Below are 17347 nucleotides of genomic sequence, written 5' to 3' on the forward strand. Positions count from 1 at the left end.
GAGAAAAGGGAGGGAGGATGATAGCAGAGAGATAGAGGGATAGAGAGAGAGAGGAAGAAAAAAGAAAGAGAGATGAGAAGAGAAAGAGAGAGTAAGAAAGAGAAAAGACAGCAGGAGGAGAGAAAGAGATGCACAGCTGCGCCTGTTCCCGGTGCTCTCGGAGGAGCCGGCACAGCTGCGCAGATGCTAGTGTGATCTGCTACGCTGAGCAGAAGCATTACTGCTCTGCACCACAGCACGCATACACAAACAGACAGACACCCAGCACATGCATACAATATACACACACAAACACCACATTTCCACACGACATTCCCACTGCAAATACAAGAGATGATCATGCAAACGGGGACACTCGCTGACACAAGATCAGCTCGTCATCCACCCAAGCAGGTTGATATTGATTGTCATGAACCTTGCCCTGGAGGCAAAACTGAGCGATTTCCACGAGATAGGCCAGCTGCAGAGTCAAACTTGGCTATATCGTAAAGATTCATGAAAAAAAAAAGTGCTTTTTGGTCTTAATTTAAGGTTAGGGTGAAGGTTAAAAATCAGATTTTTTAAAACTTTTTTGATTGTGGCTGTACCAGCTAGTCACCAGAACTGCCTCCAGGTCAAGATTCACAGCAATAAATACCAACCTGCTCCACACAACCCCGCAGCCAAAGTCACGACACACAATACACCCCCTTACACAGTAAATCCATGTGGGAGAGCTGTCTATGCCTGTATGGGGTGCATGAGCGTATAGGAGCCTTGAAATAGGAGTAGGATGGAACATACCACAGTGCTTATCATTCACAGCATGAATGTAGGGGGGGGGGGCAAGATCGGTATGATTTTGATTGCCCTGCCTTGCTAGTAGTACACTCTGTACAGTATAAGGAGATATCGTGCTGAGAGCAGGGTGAAGGGGCTACAATGTGTGAGAGAGGTTTAAAAAATGATGCTAACCGTTGTTCCTGCAAGTACAAAGTAACGGGTAGAACGTGTGGCTCCATTAGCTCCTCATGGAGACTACGAGGTGACCTTTGCTGTGCCGGAGCAGCACAAAAGGACTCGACCTGTGATGTTGACACACACACTACCTGTGGCACTGAGAAATGCACCTGTTGCCATGGGAGACGATGTGTGGTTTAGGAGTGTATATAACATGCTCTATGTCTGAATGAAAAGCTCTTGTCCTTGAGGAAGGCATGGGGATCCAGTGAATCGAATGATAATTACATTATTATCCGTGACGAAGCTGTGTCATAGCAGATCTGTGAGAAAAGATGGACAATTGTCAGGGTTCTGATAGCGTTTAGTTCAGCATGCTCACAGTTTTGAGGCACATAGGAGACCTGGGTTTCGAACCCAGTCGTTCACACTTGCCAAAATAATCAACGAAGTGGACTCTGGACATGAACAGGACCATTAATCAGCTGAACCGATCTGAATCAGTTCCAATCTGCTCCAATCTGTCATCAGATTGGAAAGGATCACAGCACTTTGACTATCCCGATCCTCTCTCGCTATGCTCTTTTTACTGTTATGCACCTACAGCAGCACATGCTGTCCAGGAATCTCCCACTCTCCTCGTATCTCTCCCTCTCGCTACATGTCACGGTGAATATGTTGTTTTCTTCCAGATTCAGAGTACCTTCCTGCCCCTTTTCCACATGTGCCTCTGTGTGTCTCCCTGTGGGTGTGTGTGTTTGTGTACAGACAGACAGTGAGAATGTTGGGGAAAGTCGCTCATCGCCTCTCTCTCTCACACACACACACACACAGGATAAGAGTCATTAGCATACTTCCAGAAGCTTCCATGGACCAATAAACATCACCAGTCAAGCAAGACTGCTTTGAATTCATCACAGCCCCCTCCCTTCTCCCCCTCCTTCCCTCCCTCCCTTTCTCCAGTCCTTTTTGCTACTTGTATATTGTGAGCGCTGGGCTCCCTGATGACTCGCCCTCCTCCCTGATGACTCACCCTCCTCCCTGATGCCTGCTATCCCACACCGCCACCAGTGCCACCATCATGGACCAGAGACCAGCATCCAATGATCTGGTTTATCCTCTGCCCAACCAGGAGGCTAAGGCACCACAAAGCACTAAAACAGGAACCTGACCTCCACACAGCAATTCTAGATTTGGATCCCGTGTCATTATTTTTACATTTTTCTTTTCAGACCCTCTTTTTTCCTCTCTCTCTCTCTCTCTCTCTCTCTCTCTCTCTCTCTCTCGCTTTCTCTCAGTCTCAGATTTCCCAAAATGCGAAGCGTATCAAATTCTCCTGTGGCTCTGTGCATGTGAATTGAAGAGAGAGGAATGTAATAGAGCAGTATAAATCCTGAGGAAATGGGAACCAGATCCAACATGCAGACACAGTCAATTATGAAAATAGAGCAGTAATGATCCCAAAGCAAAGGGGCAGGTATTATTTCCATGTGACTGTGACGAACCAGAGGGGTTCTAGGAAAGAAGTGGCACTGAAATGGAAGAGACATCACCACCTTTCACTGTAGAAGGCTTTGTATCGGCATCCTCTAGTGTGTGTGTGTGTGTGTGTGTGTGTGTGTGTGTGTGTGTGTGTGTGTGTGTGTGTGTGTGTGTGTGTGTGTGTGTGTGTGTGTGTGTGTGTGTGTGTGTGTGTGTGTGTGTGTGTGTGTGCCTACATTTGTCTAATATGCTGGCGAAGCTGATTCCTCACCCATGCTGAGTCCATTAATTGGAACTAAAGTGCAGGTCTGTGCTGATATCACGGAGCGCTAACAGCAAATAGATCAGCATTACAGGCCTACCGCCGGAGTAGCACCATCATTTGCGCCAACTATATCAGTGCAGCCATGGAAAAGTCACAGAACATTCCAGCCACTGAACAACAGCACTATTTCCAGAAGTGCACAAATGTGTCTAAGAGAAAACAACCCTTTTACTGTCCTGCCTTGTTACGGCTCTAGCAGTTAGCTGCAGAGAATATACTATCCTATTATAGTACTACATGGGAAAGCCAAGGTCAATCCACAGCCAGAGTTGTGATCTAATGTGCTGTACCCATTCACAGAGGTGGTCATTGTCTCTCTCCTTGATCATCACCCATCTGGGTTGTGTTCATTAGGGCACGTAACAGGAAACCCAAGTGACTGTTTCTTATTGGACCAAGTCCAGGTAGTCCCTCTTTGTTTTAGTTTCTTCTGTTTGGTGCCTAATGAACACGTCCCTGATGTGTACAGAGCAGGAGATTACAGCAAGGTTTCCTCTCGTGGAGAGAACTCTCTCCCAAATTAGATTTCCCTCGTCTGCTGGCATCTTGGCATTGAGCAGAGCCACGAGAGACCATTGACGATAACAAACAAACACCAGATCAATGCATATCGAACAAGAACTGAGACTAGGGCTGTTGCGGTGACGTATTACCGCCACACCGTCGGTCACGAGTCAGGAAGGCAGTCAAATTCCATGTGACCATTGAAGGTAATTAGGCTTCTCCAAGCTCTGATGGTCAATAGTAGCCTACAAACTTGCTAACGGACTTGTACTCAGCACTCTACTGTCCCTCGAATCACTCTGACATCAATGGAAATGTATCGAAAATCTAATCAAACACTTCATGAGAGCCCATGAGCTCATGTTGCGCAACATTTCTATAGGCTATGCAGTTGGGGGAGAAAACAGAGTGATGTCCTCTACTAAATAGAGGAGGATCCCATCAGCTTTCTATAGGCTAGGCCTACTCTATTTATTTCCCAACTTTCCTAATATTAAGCACATTTACTATATTTACAACAGGAGTATAGCCTACCTGGCTGGCATGAAAATAAACCACAGGGAAAAGCGTCCTCCATTCACTATTTAAGTGAAAAGATTACATTTTGTCCCACTGCCCCTGTTTCAATACAGGTGCATGATAATGGTCCATTCTAAATCAAAACAAATTTCGCACATATATTATTTAGTATATGTAAAGACGAGATTAAATCAAAAATAGTCTGATGGGTAAGAATATTAGCCTATCACCTGTGAATGATATATTATCGCTTGTGAATGATGTCCAGCATAAGAAACAATGCCTTTTTTTGTGACTTTTTCTAGTCATAGTCAAACACCTCATGTAGCCTAGCCCATAGGCCTACATGTTTTAATAAGGTTTGTATCACAGCTAAAGTGGCCAAAGATCTTCTTAAAATTAAGCACATTAATCCGCTTTATGGCGGGTGTAGAGCCTAACTGGTATCAGTGGTGTAAAGTACTTAAGTAAAAATACTTTAAAGTACTACTTAAGCAGTTTTTTGGGGTATCTGTACTCTACTTTACTATTTATATTTTTGACAACTTTTACTTCACTACATTCCTAAAGAAAATTATGTACTTTTTACTCCGTACATTTTCCCTGACACACAAAGGTATTCGTTGTATTTTGAATGCTTAGCAGAACAGGAAAATGTTCTTATTTACTCACTTATCAAGAGTGAGTGGTCATCCCTACTGCCTCTTATATGGCAGATCGTGCCCCTAGCTATCTGTAAATAAAATAAAAACTAGAAAATGTGTCTGTCTGCTTTGCTTAATATAAGGAATTTGAAATGATTTATATTTGTACTTTTACTTTTGATACTTAAGTATATTTTATCATTATTTAGGTTTGACACTTAAGTATATTTAAAACCGAATACTTTTATACTTTAACTCAAGTAGTATTTTACTGAGTGACTTTCACTTTTACTTGAGTCCTTTTCTATTAAGGTATCTTTACTTTTTCCACCACTGACTGACATACATAAGCAACGCGTGAGTTTCATGTTTGGGGAAGATCATTTTCACCAATAAAGTGCACCTTTATAATAAAAGCATTACATAGTGAAAAGGGGACTCTTTGGATTGATTTTGGTCAATGTGGTTACAGAACAACACAGAGAAGCGGACAGAGGAAAAATAATGTCTAGAAAAGGGAGAGGAATAGTTGGATCAGGGAGGGGAGTTGCTGGACCAGGCAGAGGAGTAGCTGGACCAGGCAGAGGAGTAGCTGGACCAGGCAGAGGAGTAGTTGGACCAGGGAGGGGAGTAGTTGGACCAGGGAGAGGAGTAGTTGGACCAGGGAGAGGAGTAGTTGGACCAGGGAGAGGAGTAGTTGGACCAGGGAGAGGGGTAGTTGGACCAGGGAGAGGAATAGTTGGACCAGGGAGAGGAGTAGTTGGACCAGGAAGAGGAGTAGTTGGACCAGGGAGAGGAGTAGTTGGACCAGGGAGGGGAGTAGTTGGACCAGGGAGAGGAGTAGTTGGACCAGGAAGAGGAGTAGTTGGACCAGGGAGAGGAGTAGTTGGACCAGGGAGAGGAGTAGTTGGACCAGGGAGAGGAATAGTTGGACCAGGGAGAGGAGTAGTTGGACCAGGAAGAGGAGTAGTTGGACCAGGGAGAGAAGTAGTTGGACCAGGGAGAGGAGTAGTTGGACCAGGGAGAGGAGTAGTTGGACCAGGGAGAGGAGTAGTTGGACCAGGAAGAGGAGTAGTTGGACCAGGGAGAGGAGTAGTTGGACCAGGGAGAGGAGTAGTTGGACCAGGGAGAGGAGTAGTTGGACCAGGGAGAGGAGTAGTTGGACCAGGGAGAGGAGTAGTTGGACCAGGGAGAGGAGTAGCTGGACCAGACAGAGGAGTAGTTGGACCAGGATAAGGGAGGAGGAGAGGTATGGGGAGAGGAGTAAGAATGTGTGGTGGTGTTCAGGAGAGTAAGAGTAAGGAGAGTAAGAGCTGTTGCCACTGATGAAATAAGAGCCACCATCATAGACCTTGTGATAAACCATGGACTATCACTGAGAAAGACTGGTGAAACAGTCCAGCCTAATACCATGGTCTATCACTGAGAGAGACTGGTGAAACAGTCCAGCCTAATACCAGGGTCTATCACTGAAAGAGGCTGGTGAAACAGTCCAGCCTAATACCATGGTCTATCACTGAGAGAGGCTGGTGAAACAGTCCAGCCTAATACCATGGTCTATCCCTGAAAGAGGCTGGTGAAACAGTCCAGCCTAATACCAGGGTCTATCACTGAGAGAGGCTGGTGAAACAGTCCAGCCTAATACCATGGTCTATCACTGAGAGAGGCTGGTGAAACAGTCCAGCCTAATACCATGGTCTATCACTGAGAGAGACTGGTGAAACAGTCCAGCCTAATACCAGGGTCTATCACTGAGAGAGGCTGGTGAAACAGTCCAGCCTAATCTCAGACGGTCAACCGTGGCTTCGATTATCCGGAATTTTCAACGAACCAACAGGTAAGTAATGCATTTCACAAGGGCTTCTTCTATCATTACTGTTGCTATGTCCGGCAGAAACTGTAGGGCACCAGTCCCAATGCAAATATATTTGTTGTATTTTTGTTCCTCTAAAGAAAGCTCATGTCTTCCTCCCTCTGGGGGAAGAGGAAAGCTCCCCAGTGAAAACCAAGACCATTGTAGGATTGGTCATTGCTGACAATGCAATAAAACTGAAAGATATTCAGACCAGAATTGTAGAGGACAACCTGGTGTTTCACAGTGTGGAAAGCATCAGTCTGACGACCATTGGCTCGGACTCTGACCAAACACAGAGTTTGAATGAAAGTTTTACACAGTTCCTTTTGAAAGGAACAGTGAGTGGATCAAAGAACTCCGGCACCAATACGTCCAGGTATGGTGTCTATCCATTATGTCTGGTTCTATAGTGAGTTTTACACTATGCTAATCTACATGTAAACATGAGTTTCAGTACATACAGTAGGACATACTGAAAAGCATTTACACATACTGTGTTTTGGTTTCTTTCAGAGAGTCACGGAGTTGGAGACTAATCAGACCCCACTTTAAAAAAAAAAATGTATTTCACCTTTATTTAACCAGGTAGGCTATTTGAGAACAAGTTCTCATTTGCAACTGCGACCTGGCCAAGATAAAGCATGGCAGTGTGAACAGACAACACAGAGTTACACATGGAGTGAACAATTAACAAGTCAATAACACAGTAGAAAAAAAAGAGAGTCTATATACATTGTGTGCAAAAGGCATGAGGAGGTAGGCGAATAATTACAATTTAGCAGATTAACACTGGAGTGATACATGATCAGATGTTCATGTACAGGTAGAGATACTGGTGTGCAAAAGAGCAGAAAAGTAAATAAATAAAAACAGTATGGGGATGAGGTAGGTAAAATTGAGTGGGCTATTTACCGATAGACTATGTACAGCTGCAGCGATCGGTTAGCTGCTCAGATGAAATCATTGATGGAGACGAGGCAGGGTTTAACCTGGCAAAAACACGTCGGCGGGGGAAGAAACGTCATCGGGGAAAAGGGACACAGTTGATGTGCCGGGTCAGAGAGGAGCAAATATCACAATGTGTGCTGCATTCTGGAGTGCTGGTTTGGTCCTGCAGAAATGCCAGATTGGTTCCGACAACACTGAGCGCCTTCTTTTGTTTTGAGATGACCTCCACCAACAACTGGTGCCAGAAGCAGAAAGGGAACAGCTCGGCAGGAAACATGAGGACATGTGTGATTGCATGGGACAATGTAGCATTCCGCCATTCACATGCAATCACAAACTGGTTTGCAGCCCATCCCATTTTTAGCATTTTGAAATGTAGAGTTGGTATTTAATGAACAAAATGTGGTTTTGAGCAGAAAATTAACTATTTGGCTAATTGTGTGATGTGGGTGTGTTGCTGTGTTAAGAGTTTAGAAAAGTATCTTGAAGTATAGGTAAATACTTGTTAGCAATTGTAAAAAACTGCAATAACTCCAAATTAAGCATATAGGAATACCTATTTATTTTGTTAATAACCGCTCAACACAGAATAGCCGCACGTGCACACTCCCTCAAATCGTTTGGAGAAAATATGATTTAAATTTTATTCAGCTTTGTTCGGATGTATTTTTCATCCTATAAAATAATCTAAGCAAATCTTGTCTGCTAAATTAACAAGCTCAGCCCACAGCCATATGGCATAGCTAGATCAGGGCCTAACATAAGGACAACTCTGAGTATGCTATTATGTACTTCTGAAATAGTCTAAATTTTCATCATGCTACATCATGCTTCTTTAGACCTGTCTAAAATAAATAATGGATTTATTGTGACGGTGTGGGCTATATTACATGGATTTATTAGACTTTTGAAAATGTAGATGTTCCAAAGGTCTGCATCAGTGGCTTGTAGGCTATGTGTGGAAGCCAGGAGATGCTGAATGTGTGTATGTTAATTAACGCTCAATTACCGTGAGGCCGACAGTTATTTGCTTGACAATCCCCGGCTGACGAAACTTCATGACCGCCACAGCCCTAGCTGAGACAGCAGCACTGCTAATGTTATGCGCTAATGCTAATGCTATCGCTAATGTGTGTTCCTCTGCATTATCTCTCACCTGCTCCGAGTACTTTTGTAGAGCCCACCCAGGTGTGAAGAGCCTCTTGAACATGCACATGCTTTGTGTGCTGTAACGTGCTTGATAGAGATGAAGTGAAGCTGGGGAGTTCAATCAAGTCTTGTGTGCTATTATTTAGCTAGCATCGGTGATATCACGCTGAAGAGCTCTGAAAATAGGCCAACTCAACTTAATGTCGGTTTGACACTTGAGGAAGGTAGCAACTCTATAGAGTAGACACAGTCCTCAACACAGACCTAGATACCTTATAAAGAAAAACACACCGGAGATTCACTCTGAGTGTTTACACTGTATCGGAGGTGCTAAGTGTTTTCAAATGACACACCATGCAAGCTGATTCTTTCGTGGATATCGCCATTTGAGATTGACACAAAACCTCGCCTGTCCTTAAAATACAGCAGAAACATTCTCAGTCAACGCACAATGTGGTTTTCCCTTCATTTACAATTGGTTGAATTCTGGTTGAATTCTCAAGCCTCCTTAGACATTTCTCAGTAGCAGTACTTGAGGGAAGTTTTTCCCCAGTGACAGAGGCTTAGGTAGATGTCAGGGACTTCTGGTCTTTGTAGAGAGAACTTGGGCTGTCTGGACAGCCCCTGTACTCTGTGGAGCCATGCAGCTGAATGAGTTCAGCAGCCATCTCAGACAGACTGGCTGGAACACATGGGGAAGTCATCAAGCAGAGAGAGACTGGGAGATAATCTGACCATCGGAGTGAACTAAGAAAAATGATCCAAACACTCATCTACCACCTATACTTCTAACCCTGTGTTCATCAACCTGTCTCTCTCTCTCTCTCCTACCCCTCAGTCCGGTCCTGACAGAGTAGGGAGCTGAGGCCAAATGTCTGATTGCTGTCTGCCCATCCAGCAGAGCTCCTCTCTTTCTCTCCTGAACCACGGCCATTGATCCTTCTATCAATTATTGGATCCTCTGCTCGTTTTTCCTTGAAATTGCTTAGCTATAGCAACGGTAAATTTGTCACCACTTTGGGCAGAAATCCATGTTGATTACCGGGCCTGTTGATGGGGGATGGGTCCCCGAGGCCAGGCTGTGCTGCAGGGCTTACAAAGATTCTTTCTCACTACCCTCTTCTCCAACAGCCAGCGCTAGCTTAATACATGAACCCGAATCCGGGCACAAAAAGGTGCGGTGATTATGCCAAAGAGGGTGTGTAGTATGCTCAAATATAACTGTGATGTGATTCACTCTGGTTTCCAGATTGAAGCGACAATCTCAGCAGTTGCATGATTCATGGGAATCATCTCTCTGCCATAGACCCCTCTAAAAATGCAACTGTCTTTGGAATGTCGTCACCCCCCCCCCCCCCCCCCCCCCCCAAATACACAGCCTGATGGACACCTCCAAACGAACCTCCTAGAATCACCATGTCTTCAAGTTAAGTCCCCAGTCTACATTCTCATTCGAAAGTTATTTCTGCTGACCAAAAATTTGCTACGGAACCCCGGGACATAATGAAACTATTGCGAGCGTTCATTCTCACATCCTGGCATTAACTAAACTGTCATCTAACTAAATGCTTTTTTATGTTTGCAGTGGAATATTAACTGTTGCTGTAATATAGGCATAATTTATGCATTAGATATTTGACAACTGTGAAGAATAAACCCATTTATTCTGTTGCACTCTCCCCAGTGAACTATCCCTTTCAATGATAGAATTTCCCTCGTTTTAAACCCTAGAACTCATGAACTATCCCTTTCAATGATAGAATTTCCCTCGTTTTAAACCCTAGAACTCATGAACTATCCCTTTCAATGATAGAATTTCCCTCGTTTTAAACCCTAGAACCCTTTTTTTCTTTTACCTAATTACTCAGTATGATTTTTTTTACTGATTCTACAGCAGTATAATTTTTGTTTCATGCCATTTCCTGTTGTATAGAGAAACAGACTTAAGTTGCATTTTCGAGGTCATATGCAAATTCAGAAGTTTCCAAGTCTGCCTTTTTTTGCGTAACAAAAATGCTCACAACCTATTCGCTTTTCCTACTCGCTCGAAACACGCTTAGAAAAGTTTTTTTGTCTTGAACACACAAAATGTGTCTGTGTCACAGCGGCACAAATATACTCTATCAACAAATCCAAGTACTCTTTGATGCATTATTAGGTCAAGCTTACACAAATAAAACACTCATGATTGCCCACGCTCATTCATTCAGTGCTCATTTACTTCTATTTAGGTGAGTTAGATGTAGTATAAACGGCAGTTAACGCAGGTAGATCATTTCTTCTCCATTTTTTTGACATATTAAAATCCTTTTAATGCATTGCTTGAATCAACTGGAAGTGAACTCTGCCTCTTATACTGTAGCACTGACTCCACAGTGTGAATTTAAATCCCTTTAAACGACTACACCTTTGAAGCCGATGTCTGAGAACCCAGACAGGACTGATGTAGAATAGAGTGTATTTCTCCTCTCCTCCCCTCTCAAGTTTGAACTTTTAATGTCACGTGCACAAGTACAGTGAAATGCCTTTCTTGCTAGCTCTAAACCCACTCATGTAGTAATCAATATACTAAAAATAACATAAACAAAAACACATGAGAAATAAATCAAAAATACGAAATAAGAAGAACACGAGAAGTGAGGAAGCTATATACAGGGTCAGTTCCAATACTATATTTCCAATGTGCAGGGATACTGGAGTGACAGAGGTAGATATATGCATAAGGTGACTTGGCATCAGGATATATGATAAACAGAGTAGCAGCAGGGTACGTGATGATTGTATGTGCGTGTGTGTAGAGTCAGTATAAACGTGTGTGCATGTTGTGCTTGTGAGCAAACCAAATGTGTGTGTGTAGAATCCTGTGAGTGTGCATAGAGACAGTACAAAAATAAAATAAAGGAGTCCACTCAGAAACTCTGTGGAGCCATTTTGTTAGCTATTTTGCAGTCTTATGGTTTGGGGATAGAAGCTGTTCAGGTGCCTGTTGGTGTCAATGCTGTTGCACCGGTAGCGCTTGCCGTGCGGAAACAGAGAAAACAGTCTATGGCTTGAGTGGCTGGAGTCTTTAACGATTTTCCAGGCCTACTTTTCACACCACCTGATATAGAGGTCCTGGATGGCAGGCAGCTCGGTCCCAGTGATTTACTGGACTTTCCGCACCATCCTCTGTAGTGGCATGAGATCGAGGGCGGTGCTGTTGTCATACCAAGCAGTGATTTAGCCAGTCAAGATGCTCTCAATGGTGCAGCTTTTTGAGGATATGAAGGCCCATGCCAAACCGTTTCAATCTCCTGAGGGGGAAGAGGTGCTGTCGCGCCTTCTTCATGACTATGGGCATGTGTGTGGACCATTTTAAGTCACCGAGAAACTTGAATCTCTCTACCCACTCCACTGCAGCCCCACAATGTGTAGGGTTGACCAGAGATGAACTGCTTCTCCTAGTGTTTTGGATAAATAATACTGTGACGAAAATGACATGTTGTCTGCATAATCAAATAACATTCAGCTAAGACACCAATGCATATCCCCAGGGGTCTCTTCACAGTCCCCAATTCCAAAACAAATGAACGATAACGCACAGTTTTATACAGAGCCATGATCTCCTATTACTCAAGCAAACAGCAAAATTACCTTGAAAAAACAGATGAAAAAACAACTCACATTTGGTGTTTTTTTGTGGACTCCAGGAAAAGTAGATGCTGATTCTGCAAAAGCTAAATGGGGATCCAATGAAAGAAAGAAACATACTTCATTCTATCAGGTCCACTTGACAGAGAGGACTTCCTTTAACTCAGGACCAGAGTGAAGAAAAACAAGCATATCAAAGACTGACAGCAGCACCTCTCAGATTAGATATACTGCTGAATTGGGAGAGAATGGAAATGGCCAAATAATTCCAAAAACAAATGCCTATACAATCACATTGGTGAACTAATGTTATGGTGAACTAAAGTTATGGTGAACTAAAGTCACGGTGAACCATTCTATGAAACGAATCAGAATTGAAGTCAAGGAATCAAGCAGAAAAATATATATATATTTCCTTCACAAAGATATTGTGTATAAAATTTGAATGCTTTTCTTTTGTATACGTTTTAATTCCATCTGAATCCCAAGCATGGTACACAGTTCACTCATTGAATCGTGTGTTGAATGTCAACCAAGTGAAAACGACAGACAATCTCAGAAAGATGAACCCCCCCCCCAAACTGCCATTCACTGCCAGTGCCTAACAAAGACTCTGTATATAAGATGGAGAGTTCTAATTCTCAAGATACAATGCAGCTGTGGATAAGCATCATGACATGGAAAGGGAAGAGAGACAGAAAGGAAGGAATGGAGAACCAAAAATCACAGCATACTTTTTTTTCTCCTAATCTAACCGCTGGTTGTGTGAAATCTGCCCGCTACCCACATGCTCACTTGGTTCGACAGACATAGCCCCCCCACCCCCAAAAACCCTCAGGGGCAGATAGGTCCACCCTACCCCCCACACACTCCCCCAACATTGTGTTCAGCCACAACCACAAGTGACAAAGCTGACACGGAGAGGGCGGTCTCATTGTCTCACCTCTGTCTCACACATGGAAATGGGGAGATCTCAGACGGTTCTCCCTCCCCACCTAACACACTCACTCACTGCCGTTACTCTCTCTGTCTCACACACAGAGGGTCAGACTATCATAGGGGGGGTTATCCCATTTACAGACTAATCAATCCCACATTCCAAACCACACTGACAATCTCACACACACACACACACACACTGCTGTTTAAGCACGCTTTACCACACAGCTAGTACAACAACACCATGCAATTCACCCAGTAGCTTCCCAACTCCAGCCTCCACCCCCACAAACCCCTAAATACAACTAACCCCTGGAAAAAAAATAAAAAACAACCATAGCTGAAAGAACACACACAGAGACTACTCACCCAATCAGCCTGTGCTGCTGCAGCTCTCTTCTCCTCACTCGCTCTCTCCTTCCCTCGCTTCCCCACTAGCGCGGACACAAAACATCTAGAGGAGCGCTTTGGTTTCATTTGTTTGGTGTTTTTCTTCTCTTTGGGCTTCTTACTCCCCACTCTTTTGTCCTGGACGGTGAAAAAGTGCACACAAAGACTTCTTCCTCCTCGCAACCCCTGGTCCCCTCTAGCATCTAGACACTAGGACAACATCAAAGCAACTCGGGGGGGGGGGGAACACTTCAGGGGCCTATTGTCTCTGCATGGATCTGTTTTTCTTGCAGCTCCCCCCTCGTGACTCGCCGCCACTTGGTACAGTCCGGGCATTCACGCCAAGTAGCTTTCACACATGGTGGAGGGGAAGCTTGTCTCAAGCAATTGCTGACAAGCTGCAAACAAGACAGCCCCCACACAAACACACACTCACAGACATCTACCCTTACAAACACCCCTTTCTCCCCCCCGTCTCTGTCCTCTCTGCCACTTGCTCTTTATCCCCCACTATTCAGGTCGCCCCTCCTCTCCCTCGTTCGGCGAGTAAGCCTCCCAGTCTCTGACCTGCACACACACACACACACACACACAGCAGAGGATTGCACAGGCACCATACTGCTCCCGCTTTCACAGGTGAAAAATCACATCGAGAGGGGAGGGTAGGATAAAACATTGTCAATTCAGACTGAGGGAGAGACGGAGAGGCACCTACATAGAAAGAGGACAAGGGAGAGTGAGGGAAAGAGAGAAAGGTGGGGGTTGGGTAGGATCTGTCCTCATGCCTGTCCTGAGAACAGAGGTGTGTGTGTGTGTGTGTGGGGGGGGGGGGGGGGGGGTATAGAACAGGGGGAAGGTGTTGATTTTGGAACAACGAACCATGAGCAACAAACTTAGCAGGTAAAAGTAAAAGTCAGCTTCAACCCACAGAAACTGACCCACAATGTGAGTGTGTGGGTCTGTGGGATTTTGGTGTTTTATGATTGACAGACACAGATGGCAGCCAGACAGGTTAACAAATAAATCCTGAGAAACGTACTGTTTATCACTAAAACCCCATTGTTTTGCGGTTATATGTTTTATGATTGTGACAACATACAGGTACGTGGTCAGTTTTACCCTCAGCTTTCAAATCAACCTCACTGGCCGTGACCATGTTGCGTCACACGCAGCTTCATGCTGCTACCAACTTGTTTCAAGCAGACCACCATAGTCTCTGTGCCAAAGAACGCCAAGGTAACCTGTCTAAATGACTATTGCCCCGTAGCACTCACATCTATAGCCATGAAAGGCTGGTCATGGCTCACATCAACACCGTCATCCCAGACACCCTGGACCGCCCCAACAGATCCAAAGAGGATGCAATCTCTGTTGCACTCCACACTGCCCTGACCCACATGGACAACAGGAATACCTACGTGAGAATGCTGTTCATTGACTACAGCTCAGCGTTCAACACCATAGTGCTCTCCAAGCTCATCACCAAGCTCAGGACCCTGGATCCTGGACTTCCTGGCAGGCCACCCCTAGGCGTTGAGGGTAGGCAACAACAAATTCACTGTGCTGTCGCACAGGGTTAGGACTGGCTGCATCACTGCTTCGTACGGCAAGGGCAAGGCACCCGACCGCAAGCGCTTACAGAGAGTGGTAAGTACGGCCCGGTACACCACTGGGGCCGTGCTCCCTGCCATCCAGGATCTCTACACCAGGCAGTGTCAAAGGCTTGAAAAATTGTCAAGGACTCCTGCCACCCAAATCATAGACTGTACTCTCTGCCACCGCACAGCAATGGTATCAATGCGCCAAGTCTGGAACCAGCAGAACCCTGAACAGCTTCTACCCCTAAGCCATGACAGCTAAACAAGACTGTTAGATAGCTGATCAAATGGTTACCTGGACGGATTCTTTTTTTGCACTAACTCTCTTGCACTGACTCTATGCACACACACTGGATTCTTCCCGCACACTCACACATACTCACACTGACACCCCAACACACACATACACAGACAGACAGACACACACACACACGCTACATACAGTAACATGTGCACACGTGCATACTGGCGCCACACATACACATTCACACACTTTCCCACTCACCAAATACGCTGCTGCTACTGTCTATTATCCATTTGTTTGCCTAGTCACTTTACCTCTACCCGTATGTACATAGCTACCTCAATTACCTCGTACCCCTGCACCTCTGACTCTGTACTCTTTATAGTTATTCGTTATTCACTGTGTATTCATTTCTCATGTCACTGTTTCATCACTCCTTTCTGAAGGAGGGTTTTGACTAAAACCTCAACACCAGAAGAGGAATGGGAAACGGTATGCTGTCACTAACATGCCTACATCTATGAACAAATAACAGTAAATGGTATTGACAATGTCTGCGTGATGTATTTGGTGCTAGATATGTCCAATACAGAATCTGAATGAGTAGCTGGGTAAGCAAAGGGTTAAATATACCAGCAACTGACCCAAAATGGGGAGGGAGGTGGGGGGCGGGGCAAGGGGACAGGATCCCATTGAGAATTGGTGGTATTGCAATGTCTGAGATTGGGTTGAACCAATGTGAGCTGTATGGCGGGGGTGCTCCTCCCTCAAGCCTCTCAGCTGCTTCCTCCTCTCCTCATTCCCTGTAACCGAGAACTGCACAAAAACCTACAATTGTAATGTGTATGTTGTGAACCATCAACTCTGGTTTTATAACACCTGTGTGAATGAATGGGAAATATTGTGCCCCTCTATGAAGGAGGGGGGAGGGGTAGGGTCAATAAAGAAAAGGGTAGAAGATCACTGTCACACTGAATGTTTGTTAGTTTCAATAAACATGTACTGTATGTGACTCAAGTGTTTTGTGTAGAATAAAAAAGATGTAATGCTGTGCTACTGTTAACTAGAACATTACGCAGTGACCTTGCGGTAATTGTATGCGCGAGAGAATCTCATGTGTATTCAATGCACATTAGTTTGAGGCGGGAGGAGTTTTTCACCAAAGACGACACTTTAATGGTCTGTACAGAGTAGTAGGACTACCCTTTGGTTTCATTACTACGCCTGTGTTAATCGTACCTGCTACTGGTAGGACTTGGATTTGTCTCAATGTATGTTTTTACCCTTTGGTGAGGGCTGGAAACTGATGTAACATGAGATAGCTCGAACATATCCCGTACTTACAGTCAATGGCATCAAGCATATGGAGACTAAATTCAATATATTTGAATTAATTGTGTATAAAAAAATACAACAAATTGTCGTTATATTTTTGTCCTACAATTGATCAAAATTATACGGCATATAGCCTGAGACACAACTGGTATAACCCAGTAGCGTAGTAAGACATTTGTTGGTGTGTGGGCCTTCAGATATTTTGGGGGAGGAGGGGGACAGCTAACTTCCTGCAAGTCTACACATTTTGTCATGGGACAAAGAAAATCATGTGCAGTTTTATAGCTAATCTCATGCTATTCTACACACGTTGCCAGGAGGTTGAGAGAAAATATTGCATTTTTAAAGGTAATTAAAGCTACAATATACAGTGAGGGGAAAAAGGTATTTGATCCCCTGCTGATTTTGTACGTTTGCCCACTGACAAAGAAATGATCAGTCTATAATTTTAATGGTAGGTTTATTTGAACAATGAGAGACAGAGTAACAACAAAAAAATCCAGAAAAACGCATGTCAAAAATGTTATAAATTGACTTGAGGAAAATAAGTATGGATGAGCTCCGGTCAAGACTATCCTACCAACGGGACATTAAAAACTGTAATATCTTATGTTTCACCGAGTCGTGGCTGAACGATGACTTGGATAACATACAGCTTGCTGGGTTTTCGGTGCATCGGCGAGATAGAATGGCTGCCTCCGGCAAGACAAGGGGTGTAGGACTGTGTCTATTTGTAAATAACAGCTTGTGTACGAAATCTAATACTAAGGAAGTCTCAAGGTTTTGGTCGCCTGAGGTAGAAGATCTCGTGAAAAGCTGTAGACCGCACTATTTACCAAGAGAGTT

The 17347-nt window shown here is 44.3% G+C and overlaps 1 protein-coding gene across 1 annotated transcript in view; it reads right to left on the reverse strand.

Moving 5' to 3' along the window:
• LOC109890686 (B-cell CLL/lymphoma 9 protein) overlaps positions 1–13796 on the reverse strand; it is a 109163-nt gene extending 95367 nt beyond the window's left edge. The window contains exon 1 of the mRNA XM_031824527.1: positions 13304–13796. The gene's annotated coding sequence lies outside the window, so the exon portion shown is untranslated. The remainder of the gene's footprint in view (positions 1–13303) is intronic.
• Positions 13797–17347: the final 3551 nt, after the last annotated feature.

This window comes from Oncorhynchus kisutch, linkage group LG5 (genome assembly GCF_002021735.2).
Source record: "Oncorhynchus kisutch isolate 150728-3 linkage group LG5, Okis_V2, whole genome shotgun sequence".
In the NCBI taxonomy this organism is placed as follows: Eukaryota; Metazoa; Chordata; class Actinopteri; order Salmoniformes; family Salmonidae; genus Oncorhynchus; species Oncorhynchus kisutch.